Here is an 18,879-nt window from a genome sequence, read left to right as displayed (position 1 = left end):
AATTTAATTTTGATTTAAAATTTAAGTTCTATATTACTTTTCTCAGTTCAGGATTTTGAATATACTAAAGCTATTAGCTTTTGTTTTAGTATTGCCACTATCTTTGTTCAACTTTCTTAGCACTCACTTTTGAGGCTCCCTCAAACTTTGTTGGCATTTGAATTTTCCATTCTCCTCTAATTCTTGTTTTATAAGCATCATCTGGCTTTTCTACCCGGTAAGGAACCAGTAAAATTCAGCAGGCTTTTTTAGCCAAGTTCATCTCAGTCATTCATTAGCACTTGGAAATGTTTAGGCACAGAAAAATGAAATTAATTGGAAAATGTTTCTAATGTTAAAGGTTTTAAATACTTCATCATAAATGAATAGTGGCTAAATTTGCAATCAGATGATAAAACAAGAAAATATGAAATTATTCTAATGAACATATGGAATAATGAATTTTTGCCTTGCATGGCTTTTCAATTAAGGTTTAAGTGATAATTTGGGGGCTCCTTGTCAATAACTTGCTGATTTCTTTTAGTGAAATATGTAGATTGGCTGCAGATTTTGATCAGAACAAGGTATTTGCAGGTCATTTTCCCTTTAACAATATCTTTAGAATACTCTTTCCACAGCCAATCTTCAAATAGTGGGGGTTTAATGAATTTCACTATTTTCTTATTGTGATGTGTATGTCTTCTCTCCATTTTTTTCTGCCAATTTATTTCTCAATTCTTTGACTGACCTTCCTTAGTCCCTTTGCTTGCTCTCTTTCCTATGCTTGTAACAAAAGACTGGCTTTAAACTGTGTTACAAGATACATTTAGGTACATTAAAATTTTAGAGAGTTTATTTGACCAGACGGTGATTCATAAATGGAACAGTACCAGAATGCAGTGGTTTGGGCTCCACCAAAGGGCCATAAGGGAAAAACTTTTATAAGGTGTTCGAGGAAGCAAGACATAGAAAATATTTGATTGGTTAAAGTGGAACAGTAGCCTTAAAGTCTCTAGTTAGAGGTTACTTGGCAGTTTCTGATTGGTTGAGCTTAAGTTTCATTTCCTAGCATATGACCATTTACTGTGAATTGGGTTTGTTTGCTTAGGTAGGAACCCAGGGCACCGGAGCTGCCTCAGTCTATAATGGCTGCCTTATTAATTATTTTAATACCTGCTTTAGGCTGCTTTTTAAACATTTTTGCTGAGAACACATTTTCTATACATTTGGCTTTCTCTAGTACCACTAGGTTCTAACTTCCAAACCCCAACTTCCAGCATAAACTGGAACTCTTCTAAAATATCTTATTATCATCTTCAAGCATCACAATTGTTTCTAACTAAACTCATTTCTCATTTTCCCTTCTAAGTTCACCACCTCCACTACATCCTTTTGGTCCAGAAAATTGTTCTGGTGCTTGCTCACCTCTGGGCAGAAATGTTCCCCCAAAAAGCACACTTGTAACACCACATTTCCACCATAACTTTATAGATACCAGAGCAGAAATGTAGGTTTATTGATTCCTCAATAGAATTCAACTTGAGGAGAGGAGCAGTGGCTCATTTCCGCATTTGTAACTCCTAACTCAGAACAGACATTAAAGACAAAATAAGTATCTGTCAAATAAATGGATTAATGTGTATGTTTACTTATCGTCATTTGGACTGTTCAGAGCCATACTGATTCCACACTCAGCTAATAAGATGTATCATTTATTCCCATGTATGTGGAACACTAACCAACATTTTTAAAAACTAGAGATGAATGTTTTAGTTTAATAATTTTTTTCATGATGGTAATTAATGGGGCATCAATTTATCTATTAAATTATCAGGAAAATATTATTTTAACAGCTTCTTGAAATATAATTGCAGTATCTTAATTTGTTTGGGCCGCTATAATAAAATGCCATAGACTGGGTGGTTTATAAACAAAACAAATTCATTTCTCATAGCTCTGGAGGATGAGAAGCTCAAGATCAAGGTGCTGGCAGATTCCATGTGTGGTAGTGATCTGCTTTCTCATAGAAGGTGCCTTCTAACTGTGTCTTCACATGGTGGAAGGAGTAAGGGATCTCTCTGAGCTTCTCCTGTAAGGATACTAATCTCCTTCCTGAGAGCTTTTCTCCTATGATTTAATCATTTGCCAAAGGCCCCACTTCTTAATACTATGCCATTGGGGATTAGGTTTCAATATATGAATTGATTATACAAACCACACACAATAAAATATTCATTTGATAATGTTCATTTGATAAGCTTTGACATATTTATATACGTGTAGAGTTGTCACATCAAAATTTTGAATATATCTATTACCCTCAAAAATGGCCTCATGCTTCTTTGCAATCTCTCTCCTGCTGTTCTGATTTCTAGTCTCCTAGGCAACAATTAATACACTTTCCTTCACTATATATGAGTGTGCATTTTCTAGAATTTAGTATAAATAAAATTACATAGTACATATTCCTTTTAAAGTCTGGTTTCTTTCATCCAGTAAAGTTATGTCAAAATTCAATGTCACTGCATAAAGCAATAGTACATTCTTTTTTATTACTTCAGAGCATACCATTGTAGCTGTATACCGCAATTTGTTAATGGACATTTGGATGGTCTCTGATTTGGGGATATTATAAAGAAATCTGCTATGACTAATTTTTGTGTAAAACTTTTTATAGGCATATGTCTTCATGGCTTTAGGAAATTCCTAGGATTGGAATGACTGAATCCTATGGTCACTGTGTGTTTAACCTTTTAAAAAAGTCTCAAAATGTTTTCCAAAATTGCTGTACCATTTTGAATCCCAGGAGCGTATGAGAGTTCCATTTGCTCCACATCCTTATCAACACTGGGATGGTCAATCTTGATAATCTTAACATTCTACTAGGTAGCTTACTGTGCTTTTAGTTTGTGTTCATCTAATGACTAAGGATTTTTGCATCTTTTTATGTGCTTTTTGCCATACATATATCTTCTTTGATGAAGTTTCTATATGCCATAAGTAAATTAAAATGAGTGAGTTATGGGTACACATGGCAACATAAATGAATCTTAGAAGGTTGAACAGTATAAACCAGATACAAGAGGAACCTCCTGCAGAATTCCATTCACCTCAATTCCAAAAAGCCAGAAAGTTTGCCTGAGGGAATAAAAAATCCGGATAGTAGTTACCTTTAAGCCTGTATTTACTAAAAGGAAGCTACTATTATATTCTATTTCTTAATCTGGGTGAGTTACAAGGTTTCTTTTTCTTTTTTTAATTTTTGAACATTTATCAAATTTTACTTGTGATTTGCTAATTTTACATATGTTATATTCAATACAAAATTTAATTTTAAAAAATAAATAATAACTTAGTTTATGTTAACAAGAAGAGCAACCAGCAACTTTATTAAGTGCTTCTTATGTGCCAAATACTACGCCAAATGAAAAGCTAAGAAAAAAACAGAAAGAGTGGGAAGCAGTAGAGCCAATAATACTCTTATACACAGAAAATGTTTAGATCTGGTGTTTATAACTCAGAATAAAACTGCCTTTATTTAATACTTGGTGTCATAAGGTTGCTTGCATTGGAAACATTGTTTTTAAATCCACTATGCAGTGTGATAAGGAGACTCAATAGTTAACTTTATTGTGGTGTAAAGGTAGGAATATATATAAAAATAGGAAAATAAACCACAAATAAATATTTTTGTTTGTGGGAAATTATTTGGCTCTTGCTGAAAGAGTTTTTGTTGTTTCATTTTATTTTTTTCTTTGAATGTGGGTAGAAGTTTCACGTTATAGTGATAGCCAGAACACAAAGAATGTGTTCACAAGCATTCACTCTGCTTTGTCTAGTCTTCTTTTAAAAAGCTAGCAAACAAGTTTTCAGTAAGTGAATAATGAAAGGGCACATAAATTCCATACTTTTGTTTTGAAAAGTGATTTCAGATAGAAAATTTTCACTGAAATAATTGATCACATGTAAAATTATGTTAAAACTGATCATTCAAAATAAACCCCTTCCAAATTTATTTAGTTTTTAATATTAAAAGAACTGAAAGACTAAAATAAACTTACCTATGATTTATCATTAGAGACTGATATGGTTTGGCTCTGTGTCCCCACCTAAATCTCATGTGGAATTGTAATCTCCAATGTTGAGGGAGGGACCTTGTGGGAGGTGATTGGATCATGGGGCCAGATTTCTCCCTTGCTGCTCTCATGATAGTGAGTTCTCATAAGATATGGTTGTTTGAAAGTGTGTAGCACCTTCCCCCTCACCCTCTGCCATGATTGTTATTTCCCTGAGGCTTCCCCAGCCATGCCTCCTATACATCCTGTGGAACCATAAGCCAAATAAACCTCTTTTCTGCATAAATTACCCAGTCTCAGGTATATATTTATAGTAGTGTAAGAACTGACTAATACAGAAAATTGGTACCAGAGAAGTGGGGCCTTACAATAAAGATACCTGAAAATGTGTAAGTGGCTTTGAAACTGGTAACAGGCAGAGGTTGGAACAGCTTGGTGGGGTCAGAGGAAGACAGGAAGATAAGGGAAAGTTTGGAACTTCCTAGAGACTTGTTGAATGGTTTTCACCAAAATGCAGATAGTGATATAGACAGAGATGGCCAGGCTGATAAGGTCTCAGATGGAGATGAGGAACTTATTGGGAACTGGAGTAAAGGTCACTCTTGCTATGCATTGTGCCCCTGCTTTAGGGATCTGTTGAACTTTGATCTTGAGAGAGATGATTAAGGTATCTGGCAGAAGAAATTTCTAAGCACTAAAGCATTCAGGATGTGACCTGGCTGCTTTTAACAACGTATGCTCATATGCATTCACAAACAGGTGGTCTGAAATTGTAACATATTTAAAAGGGAAGCAGAGCATAAAAGTTTAGAAAATTTACAACCTGAACTTTTGGTAGAAAAGAAAACCTCATTTTCTGGGAAGGAATTCAAGCCAGTTGCAAAAATTTGCATAAGTAAAGAGGAGCCAAAACAAAGGGAAAATGCCTCTAAGACATTTCAAAGACATTTGTGGCAGCCCATCCCATCACAGACCTGGAGACCTATGAGGAAATAATGGTTTCATGGGCCAGGCCCAGGGCCCCACTTCTCTGTACAGCCTCAGGATACGGTGCCTGACATAACTTTGGTGACTTCCATGTAGTGTTGGGCCTGTGGGTGTGCAGAGGAAAAAAATTGAGGCTTGGGAACCTCCACTTAGATTTCAGAGGATGTATGAAAGTGCCTGGATGTTCAGGCAGAAATCAGCTGCAGGAGTGGAGCCCGCATGGAGAACTTCTACTAGGGTAATGCCAAGGGGAAATGTGGGATTGGAGCCCTGAAACTGAATCTCCACTGGGGCACTGCCTAGTGGAGCTGTGAGAAGAGGGCCACCATCCTCCGGATCCCAGAATGGTAGATCCACGAATAGCTTGCACTGTGTGCCTGGAAATGCCACAGACACTCAGTGCCAGTCTGTGAAAGGCATTGGCTGTAACCTGCAAAGCCACAGGGATGGAGCTGCCCAAGACCATGGGAGCCTACCTCTTGAATGAGTGTGGCCTGGATGTGAGACATGGAGTTAAAGGAGATCATTTTTGGAGCTTTAAGATTTAATGACAGCCCCACTGGATTGTGGATGTTCATTAGGCCAGTAGCCCCTTTATTTTGGCTAATTTCTCCCATTTGGAATGGGAGCATTTACCCAATTCCTGCAACCCCCATTGTATCTTAGAAGTAACTAACTTGTTTTTCACTTTACAGGCTCATAAGTGGAAGGGACTTGTCTTGTCTCAGATGAGACGTTGGACTTGGACTTTTCAGTTAATGCTGGAATGAGTTAAGACTTTGGGGGGCTATTGGGAAGGTACAATTGTGTTTTGAAATGTTAGAAGGACATGAAATTTGGGAGGGTCCAGGGGCCAAATGATATGGTTAGGCTCTGTGTCCTCACCGAAATCGCATGTTGAATTGTAATCCCCAATGTTGGGGGAGGGACATGGTGGGAGGTGATTGGAACAAGGACTGATTTCTCTCTTGCTGTTCTCATGATAGTGAGTGAGTTCTCATGAGATCTGGTTGCTTGAAAGTATGTAGCACTTCCCCCTTTACTCTCCCTTTCCTATCACCTTGAGAACAAGGTTCCTGCTTTCCCTTTGCTTTCTGCAATGATTGTAAGTTTCCTGAGGCCTCCCGGCCATGCCTCCTGTACAACCTGTGGAACTGTGAGTCAACTAAACCTCTTTTCTTTATAAATTAGCCAGTCTCAGGTAGTTCTTTATAGCAATGTGAGAATGGACTAATATACAGACAGATACATCATAAGATTTGGGGAGAATACTCATAATATCTATGTTTACATTTTTATTAGTACATTGTTATGAATAAAATATATCAATTGATTACATGACACTAAAAGTATTTCTTGCATCACTAGTCGAGAACATTCTTGTTGAAATCTACTGATGCATACACATATGCAATTATGTTGGATGTATACCTAGGGGTAAAACTTTTGAGTTAGAGTATATGTATATTGAACTTTAGTAGATGCTGCCAAACAATTTTACCAAATTGGTTATACTGGTGATAAAATGCTGGGCAACTACAGTCCCTGCCTATATTTAAGGAGCCTAGAATCCAGGGAGAAGCAGAAAAGTAAACAACAATTTCAAAGTATGTTGAAAAGCACCACTATAAAGGTTTATAAAAGAGCACTAAGTACTATAATATGTATGTGTATACATAAATGTATGCAGAAGCTTCTAAAAGAATGTTATTATTACTATCATTGTAGCATATTACTGCTTCTGTATTATAAAATAGCTAAAATCGGAACCTTATTTCAAACAATTGAGTCCCATGGGAAAAAGATTTTGGTTTTATTAACAATATTCCAAACAATGCTTAAATGCTTGAAGTCTAGAATGGTAAAATTCAGGTGAAGTTGATTCCAGATGTTCAGCTTTATCAAATTATTTTTAGTTTTCTTAAAGTGGTAAATTCTTTCTTGCACCTCTGAATTAGAGACTAATTCTCTGGGCATCTTCAATCATAGAAATTATCACACTCTTTGGAAGAACAAACTGTATCAGGAATCAGCATGGGTTGATTGGAGAAACATTCTCCTGATTCACCCATCTGTCTGTCACTGACACACTTCAGGAAAAATTGCCTTGGGTATGAGTATTGAAAGGTATATTACTGAAACTATAATTCTTGAGGCAGTGGCAATTTTTGCTGTCTGATAACCCTTAACAAAAGTTATATTTGAAAAATCAACCCCAGTCATATTGTAACAAGCCACCAAGACTTGAAAAATCAACAAGACCTGGAGGTGATGAGTAGGTCATTCTAGACAGCAGGCAACAGCATAAGTGGTTACAAACCATATTTCTTTTAACTGCCTTGACTGTCTGGATTCCAGCCAGGAACATCAAACCTTTGTTTTAGCACAGACTACATGCATCCCAGTCTAAGAAGAAGGGTTGTAAAGAGGTCAGCAATTCCTGAGAATCACTGTGAGGGACACATCTGAGAATTGCCAGGAAGAAGTAATATGCAAACATGAGGATTACAAGGAACAATATAAGCAGCCTTGGTCATAAAGGCAGGGACAATATTTTGCTCTCTAATGTATTCCAACACCTTTCAACACAAGGTGCATGTTAGTTACTTGACAGATATCTGATAAATAACAGTGTAAATTAATTACCTACCGAAAGAAAAAAACATCTGATAGATTAAATAATCAAGTTGAATGAACTAAAGTGTGGGGGTGGGAAATATGTTGGAGTTATGTATGTATATGTAAGAGTGTGTTCTTGGATGTGTGTGTAAAAATCACTTTGTAAATAAACTCATAATGTTTAGAGCTAGAAGGTCCTTTTGAAATGATGCCATATCATATTTATCATTTATTCATGTAAAATACTAAAAATATAATTTGTATTCTTTTGTAATACAATAGTGATTCTTTTTTAAGCATAGAATTTACTACATTGCAAATATTTTTCTAAATACTAGTCCTCATGTTAGCTCTGTTTAGATACGTCTTAGCCTAGGTTCTTTAGAAAACAGAGTCTGAAATTTTATGTGCTAAGGCCTTACTGGAGATGCAACCCCAGCGTGACAAAAGTGAAGTCAAAAGGAAAAATAAGACTGCAAAGGAGGGACAGCAAAGGTAGCTGACAGTTACAGTTGTTATTACTGAGCTGGTCATGGATTCACAAGGAAACCAGCTGATTGTTCAGTCATGGGGGATATCCTCCACCATTCATGACGGAAGACTTCAAAACTGTCGTTGGCTAGATTAAGGGAAAGGAATTTATCTGTGGGCTCTTTCTGCCTCTTCTCTGTCACTAGACTAATTTCTCCCCACAGGGCATTAAAGCCTCTGCTCTTCAAGATGAACCACATATGCGAAAGCACTCTTCATCTGAGTCTGAACGTGCTGGAGGAGCCTGAACCTCCTCCATAGCTCTTGCCTAGATAAATCTTAGTGTTTAGTAAACTGTGGCTTCTAACACAACTGGAATAATGGAGGCAGTTTTGTAGCCCATATAGTTACTCCAGGGGCAGACGGGACAGCCAGCAGTGTTAGGAGATGAGAGAATGCTTGGATAGTAGGAGGCAAAATAAATGTGGAAAAGAGAAATACTAGTACTGTCAGAGTAGGAACTATTTTATACAAATGAGGAAACAGTGGCACCTGTAAGTTAAGTAACATGCCCCAGATCACATAGCTAGAAAATGGCAAAGCCAGGATCTGAACCCAGATGCTTCTGACGCCAAAGCCAGTCCTTTTAAATGTACAGTAAACTGCCTCTAGTTCAGTTTAAATGGCATGCAGGAAAAACAATATTTACCGAGCACTTTTCGCATGTCCAACATATTATGAGAAATCATAAAGTTATGAAATAAATACATATGAAAATAAATCTAAAATAGATGTCTAGAAAACAAACTTATAGGAGTTCTAACACACATTAAAATCATCTTACATCACTTGGTGTGAGGGATATGGTTATGGTTAAGGTGGAATGAACTTTAAAGAATTTGAGTCATTAAATAAATGGGTAAAGGTACATGCACTAATCCCAGCACTTTGGGAGGCCGAGGCGGGCAGATCACGAGATCAGGAGAGCGAGACCATCCTGGCTCACATGGTGAAACCCCATCTCTACTAAAAATACAAAAATTAGCCAGGCATGGCGGCAGGTGCCTGTAGTCCCAGCTACTCAGGAGGCTGAGGCAGGAGAATGGCATGAACCCGGGAGGCGCAGCTTGCAGTGAGCCAAGATCACGCCACTGCACTCCAGCCTGGGTGACAGAGCGAGACTCCATCTCAAAAAAAAAAAAAAAATACTGCATGCACACACATGAAACATAGGATCTCTATGCTTTCAAAATGAAAAATGCGAGTTGTAGAATAATATTTTTAGTAATATAATCTATTGAAGAAAGACATATTGTGAGGCACAGAAGCCAGTCAGACTGGATCATATGAAAGAGTCAGAAGTATTTACTTCTACATTAGGCAGGGTGAGAGTAGGCCTTTTTACTTTTTATACTTTACACTTTTATATTATTCATTTGTTAAATAATAAATATTTCTAATAGTATTAAATAACATTTTATGTATTTGTTTTAATTTCCATAGTTAATATGCATTACTTAAAATTAAAAAGCTATTTTCAGTTTGAAAAAAAGTCATTGATTTATTTGTGGGTTTTCTAGGTGATTTATAAAAAATGTATGATATCTCATTTCTTTCTTACAGCTCTAAAATAGGTTTTATGAAAAGATGAGTAATGACCTAGATGTTTTCTTATCTTCCTTCAATTTAACCCTTTTCAACTTCATTCTGTAAGTCTGTCATTAAATATTTATCATTTCTAAATCTGCGAAGTCTAAAAGATGTTGAAAGTCAGGCAAACATTTAGGCTACACCAGAGAGGCATTAAAACAATTATTTACAAGTTTTCCTTCACAAGACCTCAGATGCAGCAAAGCAAAACAAGCATGTTCTTCTCAGAGGAAAGTCTGCTTTTTGCAACGTCTACATTTGTATTTCTTAGGCTAAACCAAATTTAGCACAATGAGGGCATACTATCTCTAAGAAGACAAAAGCTCTCTAAGCCCATTGGCCAAGTTTGCAAAATCTCAGATTTGTCTAATCTCTCTAGGCTCATTGAGGAAGCTCATAGTTTCCTAGGATTTCTCAAACAACCTTGCACACTCTGTTCCTGGAAACTGTGAGTATGCCCCTCTTTCACTATAAGAAAAGGCTGCCCAAGTCGTAGCTGGCTATGATGAGAGATGTGTCTCAAGCAACTGTGTCAGCAAGAGTTCAGAAGTGCTGTTGACCAAGTAACTCCTGTGTGCCTTTCATATTTCCTCTTTTTGATCAGGACTGTCTTGTGCAGTTTTGCTATGCCTGCCCCACCACTGTATGTTGAGTATATAGGGACCAGATAACCAGTTTCCATCAGTTCACAGGTCAGAAGGAACTAGATGCAAAGCACAACTGACACTATTCTAGAAGATAAGACCCTTGAATTTGAGATGATGCTTTACAGAGAAGAGACTCTAGGGCCTTCGGATGGATGAGTTTATTTTTTGTGTGTGAAGATATATGATAATTTGAAGACCAAGGGCAGACTCTGGTGGTCAGCCTCATGGTCGGTAGTTTCTGGCTCTAGCCAAGCCTTACCAGAACTGTATTCTCCACCAATATCTCACTGTGACCCCATGAGAGACCCAAGGCAGAATTACCCAATTGAGATGCTCTTGAATTTCTGACTGACAGAAACCATGAGATAATAAATATCATTGTTTTAGGATAAGAATTGGCAAAACTTTCTCTAAACAGCCAGACAGGAGAAATTCTAGGCTTTTCCAGACATATCATCTGTATTGCAAATACTCAGCTTTGCTATTTTAGCATGACAGTAGCCTTAATAGATAATAGTTAATTGAGCATGGATATATTATAATAAAAACTTTGATTTTACATAAATTTTACATATTAGGGATTATACTTATTTTGATTGTTTTCAACCACTGAAAAATGTAAGTAGCCTTTTTAGCTCACATGCTGTAAACAAACAAACAAAACAAAAAGCAGGTGTCAGCCTGGATTAGGTATGTAGGGCACAGTCTGCTGATCTTTTAAGCCATTAAGTATTAGGATGATTCACTGTATAGCAATACATAATGTATAGAGGAGCCACTGGCAGGGTGCACTGGCTTATGCCTGTAATTCCAGTACTTTGGAAGGCTGAGGTGGAAAGATTTCTTAAGGCCAGAGTTTGAGAACAGCTTGGGCAATGTAGCGAGACCCTGTCTCTGCAAAAAAAAAAAAAAAAAAAAAATTTAATTAGGTGGGCACGAGTAATTCTAGCTACTCAGGAAGCTCTGGTGGGAGTATGGCTTAAGCCCAGGAGCTGTAGGCTGCAGTGAGCCATGATTGCCCCACTGCACTCCAGTGTGGATGACAGAGTAAGACCCTTTCTTTTCTTAATTTTTTTTTTTTTAAAGAGGAAGAAGAAGGGCCATCAAATATCCTAAATAAGAAAAATCCGGGCAGCAAAAAGAGCAAAGACTAAGTCCCTGAAATGAGATAAGTATCTGTGAGGGCTTGGATATAAGAGTGCAGAGCAAAACAAGAGATGCTGCTACTCCAGGTAGTTCTTCCCCTCTGTCATTAGATTAAGCTTTACCCAGGTTCTTACATACACCTGAAGCCAGTTCCTATTCATGTTACTTCCCTTAGTCATGCCCTGAACTGAAAAGACTATTCAGTTTCCCCCAATACTCCTCCTTAACAATTCAGTTTTCAAAATGTAAATTTGAATGATTAACTTCATAATTTGTATTTTCAATTTATCAGTTGCGAATACAAAACTCTGGCATTCTGGCGTCAGATTCTGTCTGCAGCAGGAAGCACTAGGGTAATGGGGGTACATTAAGATCAGTAAACAGAGGGTGCAATGGTTCAGTGTTGCCTCCCCACCTCTCCCCTCCCCTCCCGTTTCCTCTCCTCTCCTCCCCTCTCCTCCCCTTGCCTCACCTCTCGGCTCACACTTCTGTAGCTGAGTCCTGCTTCCAAAGGCCCTGAGGTAAAGTGGTCCACTTCACTTCCAGAGTATGACAACTACTGAAGGCTTCTCTAAGAGGGATGGTAGTACCGTAGGTTTTCTCCCCACAACCAGGCCAGTCCAGAGTGGTTCCTCTGGACTTGGAAGGGCATAAGGGGTTGCTGTGTTTGAATGTGTTTCCTCCAAATTTCAGGTGTTAGAACTTAACAGCTAATGTGATCATCTTGGGTAGAGGGCACCTGAATTAGATTAAGGCCTTTAGAAAAGAGACTTCAGTGTTCAGTCCTGTCGCCCTTCTGCCTCTGCCATGTAACGATGCAGAATTTCCCCTTTCCAGAGCATGCAGGAACGGGGCATCATCTTGGAGGCAAAGAAAAGGACTTACCAGAAAGCCAAACCTGCCGGTACCTTGCTCTTCGCCTTCCAAACCTCCAGAACTGTGTGATAATAAATTTCTGTTCTTTACAGTCTCAGATGTTTTGTTATAGCAGTACAAATGCTATAAGACTTTAAGACTGGAGAGCAGATACAGTTTTTTACCAGTGTTACAATCAGCTACACTTGTGCAACAGCCTTACCTTTACAGCATAACCACAGGGCCAAGGAGCATGATCAGAAGATATTCCAGTATCAGTGCCTTGAGATGATCAGAGCTAGCTCTCCCTTACAGCCATATAGGCTCTAATCTTGAGCCCAGGCAAGGGTTTTAACTCCTTCCCTTAAACTGAAGTTCTCCTGGGATCTTACTTTCCTTCCAGTGTGATCAGCTGGGACCAATCCCTTACAATAGAAATTAAGTAATGAATTAGAAATTTAAAGGGGAAAGGAGGAGATCCTCAGCCTCTTTTTTGCTGCAGAACTCTTAGCCTCCATAAGAATTTCTCACTACTTTTCTAGTATTCTTAAAAAATGTTCCAAACCAGTGGATGTGGGAAATAGGTATCAAGACTATATGCGCATACATACTTTAAGGCCCAGGTGTTTGCCTTGCTAAAAACAAAATCCAATAACATTAAAATTTATCTTATTACCTGATTCTTCCAGAATAATAGAACATTTCATGCCTTAAAATTGCATAATTGAAAGAGCCACGAAAGCTTTGCTTCTTAGAAAATAAATTAAGTTCTGTACTAATGTAACTTCTAGAAAGTCCTCTGGAAAGAGATTCAGCTAGGGGCTACTAATTACTCATCTGCCTATCCACAGTCCATTTAAGAAACCAAGTAATAATCACTAATTCATTAATTTAACAAATATTTGTGGAGAAATTAATATTTGACTGACACTGCATAAAGTGGTTACAAAATGCAACACAACTTAAAAGTGAGATAAAGATAAAGGTAAAGTGAGATAAAGGTTTTTTTTCTGATTCCAAGATAATACGATCAGCTAATTCATGTAAACATATGTAGTTCAAACAAGAAGGAAAGTTCATCTTAGAACTCTGCCTTTAGAGAGAATAAAAGACAAATTAGTTTAGAGGAATTACAAAACACTAAAATAAGAAGCTGTCTGCACTGGTCAAAATTTCTTCCTACCTTAGTGGTTTTATAACTTATTTCTAGAAAGAAAGAATAAAAGGAGTGTTGTCAAGTTAATTCACATTGACCTACTTTCTCTCACTCACTCACTTATTGCTTATGTAACTGAACTAGACACTTTCGAAAGTAGCAACACATTGGCAAACAACTAAGGAATATACGTTAAAATATCTTCACATAGAAATATTTTTAATATTGACTTAATCATTCTGTATTGGAAGATTTACATCCATATAAGCAAGCATTCAATTCAAGAATTAAAAATATTTTGAAATAAATGATTCTACAATGACTATATAAATAAGTGGCTGAGTTTACTGAGCTATTGTAAATTTATTCATGTGGATTTGGAAATTTTTAGTACGAATTTGGTCACTCCTGATACATAGGTCAATTTTAAAGTATTCTTGGTGGTCTTGTTGTTGTTGTTGTTTTGTCTTTTAGAGATGAAACCTCTCTTTGTCACCCAGGATGCAGTAGAGAGACATGATCATAGCTCACGGCAGCCTCAACCTCCTGGGCTCAAGCAATCCTCCTGGCTAAGCCTCTCTAGTCTCTGGGATTAGTCCCCAGCCACTGTGCCCAACTTCGATGCTTTCAATTTACATCCCACTATATTCGGCATGACCTTATAAGTAATAGTGGGTCATAATTCAAAAAAAAAAATCAACAAAAATGCTTTAGGGAGCAACCTATTATATAATTCAGATAAATCTTAATCATTCTTCAGTGATGAAGTTAAAAAAAACGAAAACATTAGAATGAGAATTAGTAAATCTGTTTGTAGATACTTTTCTGACACTAAATAAGTGGACTTGAGCGAATCACACACTCTTGGTGTATATTATCATTAGTGAGATGTATTATACGTATTCACCAGAACTCTCCACGATCACCTTTCTCACTCTTGGATTCTTTCTCTTTAACATGAAAGAAAAGCCTCCATCCTAATTTTTGTCAGGAAGTTGGTTGCTGTTATGTGGTTTCATAAGATGTTTATTAAACTTTCCAAAAGTGACAGCCTGTATTGTATGTTGTTGTTTTTCAAATTCTATTGAAGAATAATAAATTTAACAATTAGAAGTTTTCTGTCTCTCTTTCCCCATATCTCTGTCTCTCTCTCTCCATATAAACATAAATATGGTACTTTTATGTGTCTCTATATGTGTATATACATATATAGTATGCATATATGTAAAAATAATATGTTTTTGTGTATACACACATGTACAAATATTGGATTTTAAACCACAAATATAAAAGACACTCATGCCTTTTCAATCCTCACTCTCACCTCACTAAGGTAATCATTGTTAATGTTGATTCGTACCCTTCCATATATTTTCTATTTTCAGAAGCTTAGAGAGCATATATTTGTATTCAGAGAGATGTTTCTCTTCCTTCTTCTTTCTCTCCTTATTTCCTCCCTCTCTCTTTTTTTCCATTATTCATTTCTTTCTTTATTTACTCATACATGTTATCAGAATATGCACAGCCATTTTACTAATTGTGGGTTATAAGCCACTAGCAATTTGTGGAATTAGCTTAATGATCTTTAAAAAACTTTAGCTTAAAAAACTAAACTTTAAAAATAAGAAGAATGGAATAGAATAGAAAATATTCATGTATCACTTATAAAAAATGTAAGGAAATATCATTTCATTAAACTTTATATCAGTTTATGTATATATTTATATGTGTGTGTGTACATCTAATATTACAAACATAGATGCAGAAGTCTGTGCTTGAAATGTGCACACGTGAATGAGTACTGAGTTCAGATCATTCTAGAAGATGAATTTCTCATGGTAATAATAGAAAAAATGGTTGAGAACTTTGTTTTGTAAAATTTTTTCTTTTGGTTTACAAACTATTTGAAATCAAGTTGTTTGGAATATTAGCATTTATTATTTACAATTTACAAAGCACAGGTAAGTAAGCTGTATAGAGCCCAGCAGTAGACTTGTTCCTTGAATAGTGTGTATCATATTACTTAAGCAATTTGCAAAGTGGTTTTCATCCCTGGAATGCAAATGTTTCTAGCCCATGCTAAATTATGCTGAGGTTATTATTAACCACCGTTCTGATGAGTGTTATTCTACGAGTAATTTAGGCAAGAGGATAGGGCAAAAGAAAACAAAACAGAATAATAAAGAAAGAGTAATATAATTAATAATAATTAATATAATATTGCTTTCATTTGGCTTTGCCATCGTCAGAGTTCAGTCACCATAGATAATTTTATGATTTTAGCTGCAGTAAGAGTTCAGATCCTCAAAAACATAACTTCTAACATTTTAAGTAACTTACTAATAAACTTCAATAAAGATGGAATAAAGGACTTTTCAGGAATGCACCTGATGAATATGAAAACACCTGAATCCATCTATCTATTGGACTCCATCTTCCACTTTACATGTATATATAAATCATGCTTACTTGCTCCCTCTATAACAACATAAACACAGACTTGGATTTGGCTGCAATCACCCTTTTACTTTCTTAAATCACCAAACGTGTAGCAGGGTCAAAAATACGGCAACAAAAGTTTTTCCTTATTCATCACTAAAACCATTTTAAAATTCCAAAGTTTTTAAAGATATTTTTGAAAATCTGAACAAACTCTATAGAAATAAGTTGGCGGCATGGCTGTGAGCTTAATGTAAGACAAAAGTTAAACTCTCACCTGTAGGGTAGTAACTAGGAGAGCAGAGAAATGACTGGTTTCTATGTTTCGGGAATTCAACATTCTTATAAGAAGTGAGTATTTACTCTAGGGATCATGATTCAGATTCTATGTGTCTAGAACAGCATGTAAAGTTTGGAAAAGGAAGTTATCAACAATATTGTAATAGAAAACGAAAGACTGCCTGCCAGTCGCACTGCTTTCAAAACTTGGTTTAGTGAGTGATGAAAAGTAGCTCCCCAGTTGGATTGTGAAAAAATAATAATAAATTAACATTATGATAGGCATGCAAATTAGAACCTGTCCCAAAGCCCAGGATATAAATACAATTAGGCCAAAGGCAATATAAATACTATTCATTTATTTCCACACTTTTCTCAAGTCTTGGCTCAGATGTCATGTCTTGAATGAGTCCTCCTCTTTCTCTTTTGAAAATAACCCTTTCCTATATCCCTTTCTTTCACTTTAAGTGCCATTGCCAAACTTTATTTGCTTATTTGCTTATGATTTCTCTGCTTCACCAAAATAAAATTTCTATGAAATGAAAGACAAGTCTGTCTAGTTTACCGCACTATTTTGAACATCTGGAACAGTCTTGGCACACAACAGATGCTTAATAAATACCTTAAAAATAAAAGGTACTAATCCTTCTAATTCCAAAATCAGAAACATGTGTGTTGTTTTAGACTTCTCAACTTCTCTTTAGCCGTTGTGCATATCAAATCTAAAACTGTTTATTCTCTCAACTCAACAATGCCTCCCGTATCTTTGTTGCCCTCTTAATTCCTACTTTTACAAACTTGGTTCAAAATTCTCATCTGAATAAAGCAATTTTGCTGCTAATATGCTGCAGCCATTTGGCAGTCAACATGGTAATATCAAAATATGAGGGCATTGATTTATTATTGTATCAAAATCACCAAATAAGCTCTGCAGGAGAACCCCTAGACCCTATTCCTTCTGGGGCCCCTAGCTTTCTCATCTCTCTTTCCTCACTCTTGGTGCCCTTTTGTACCCCATATTAAAGCAAAAGCAAATTCCATGAAATGAAATCAGTACTAATCAAATGTATGTAAATTCACCATTCTCTTTAAAATCAGTATTTTTTTTCTCATCTCAAAACTTCTGAGGTGGCTACGCCTTGATACTTTTGGTATCATCCAGAATGAACTCACAGGGCCCAGTCATGAAATTTCCAAAGACTTCAATAGTCAGAATTCAGTACCCTATTTTTAACAAAGTCATGTGTTTTTTTCTTCTCTTTTCTTTTCTTTTTTTTTTCTGGTCAGTGTAAATCATTGTTCTTTCCTAACCTGACAAGTGTAAGATGGAAACAAAAGGCTTTGACTTGATCTTGTGATCTCAATCATTTGTTTGAGCCAGGTATATTTTAATGTGTTTCAATTGTTCAGAATTATATTTTTAAAGACCTAAAACTTACAAGTGATTTGGTAACAAAAAACAGGTTTTAGTATGTTTTATTTTAATATGGAAACATAAGTATTAAAGAAATGGGGTGAGTTTGAGGGTTGTCAGATATGTACAAACTGTGGTCATAAAAACCATTACTAACAAATGAGCAGATAGGAAGGGGGTTTGAGTTAAGGTTTTAATCTATTCATATGCATGTATATGTCTACATCTAGAAAGACAGATATAAAATCTAACACATATCCACATATGTATACACACACACACATATACATATATACATATATATATATAATCCAAATGCCCCAGCATCAAATATACTGTATCAAGAATGCCCTCATCAAAATGTCACTTATCAACCTCTTCTCGAGCAGGCAGTCTTAGAGTAACTTCTAATTTACCTGTATTTTTGTAAATATCACTTCTAAGAAACGAATCCCTTCCCTACCAGAGTGATATAGCTAAAATGGAAATCTGAAAATGTTGCTTTCTGTTGAAAAACTTTTAGTAGCTCTGCACAGTCTACTGTAAAAAGCAGAAATATTTAGCATATGTCAGAGTCTACCATTACTAAGCCTATATTTTACCCTCTAGCTTTGTCTCCTACTGCTTCCCTAGTCAGTTGGTCTAGCCATAAATAAATAAAAGTTCCTTCTGTTTCCTGAATTGACCATGCTGTTTTATGCTTTTAAACCAGCGATTGAGTCAGCTTACTGTTAGTAGATGTAGAAGGTTGAACAATAAAAAAAATCCAAGCTCCTGCAGAAAGAGGGGCTATTTAATAGGCAATACAATGGCATCCATATTTCTTTGTATTTGGGGATCTATTTTCAGCTTGGTACCTGGAAATTAATGTTTTTATCTCAGAAGCCAGAAATAACAGCTCTCTTCCAACTCTAGCAAAGTATAAAGCAGACAGAAAAAGGGAGTCAGCTAACAGACAATGTTCAAAGGAGACATAAAGCTACAGGTCCATATAAAAAGACAGAAACCATTTCTAGGATAATGAATAGCGTGTGGCAGCATTTAACGGAATGCACTAGAGGAAAACATGTTTTAAACGCATTAGACAATGTCTGTGTACCTAAAATCCATACATTTATTAGCATTCCACAAAAAGAACAAGAGTTTTCTAAAATTAGGGAT

The sequence above is a fragment of the Pan paniscus genome, chromosome 6 (assembly GCF_029289425.2).
Source record: "Pan paniscus chromosome 6, NHGRI_mPanPan1-v2.0_pri, whole genome shotgun sequence".
Lineage (NCBI taxonomy): Eukaryota > Metazoa > Chordata > Mammalia > Primates > Hominidae > Pan > Pan paniscus.
The sequence above is the reverse complement of the archived record's forward strand: the minus strand, read 5'-3'. Positions refer to the sequence as shown.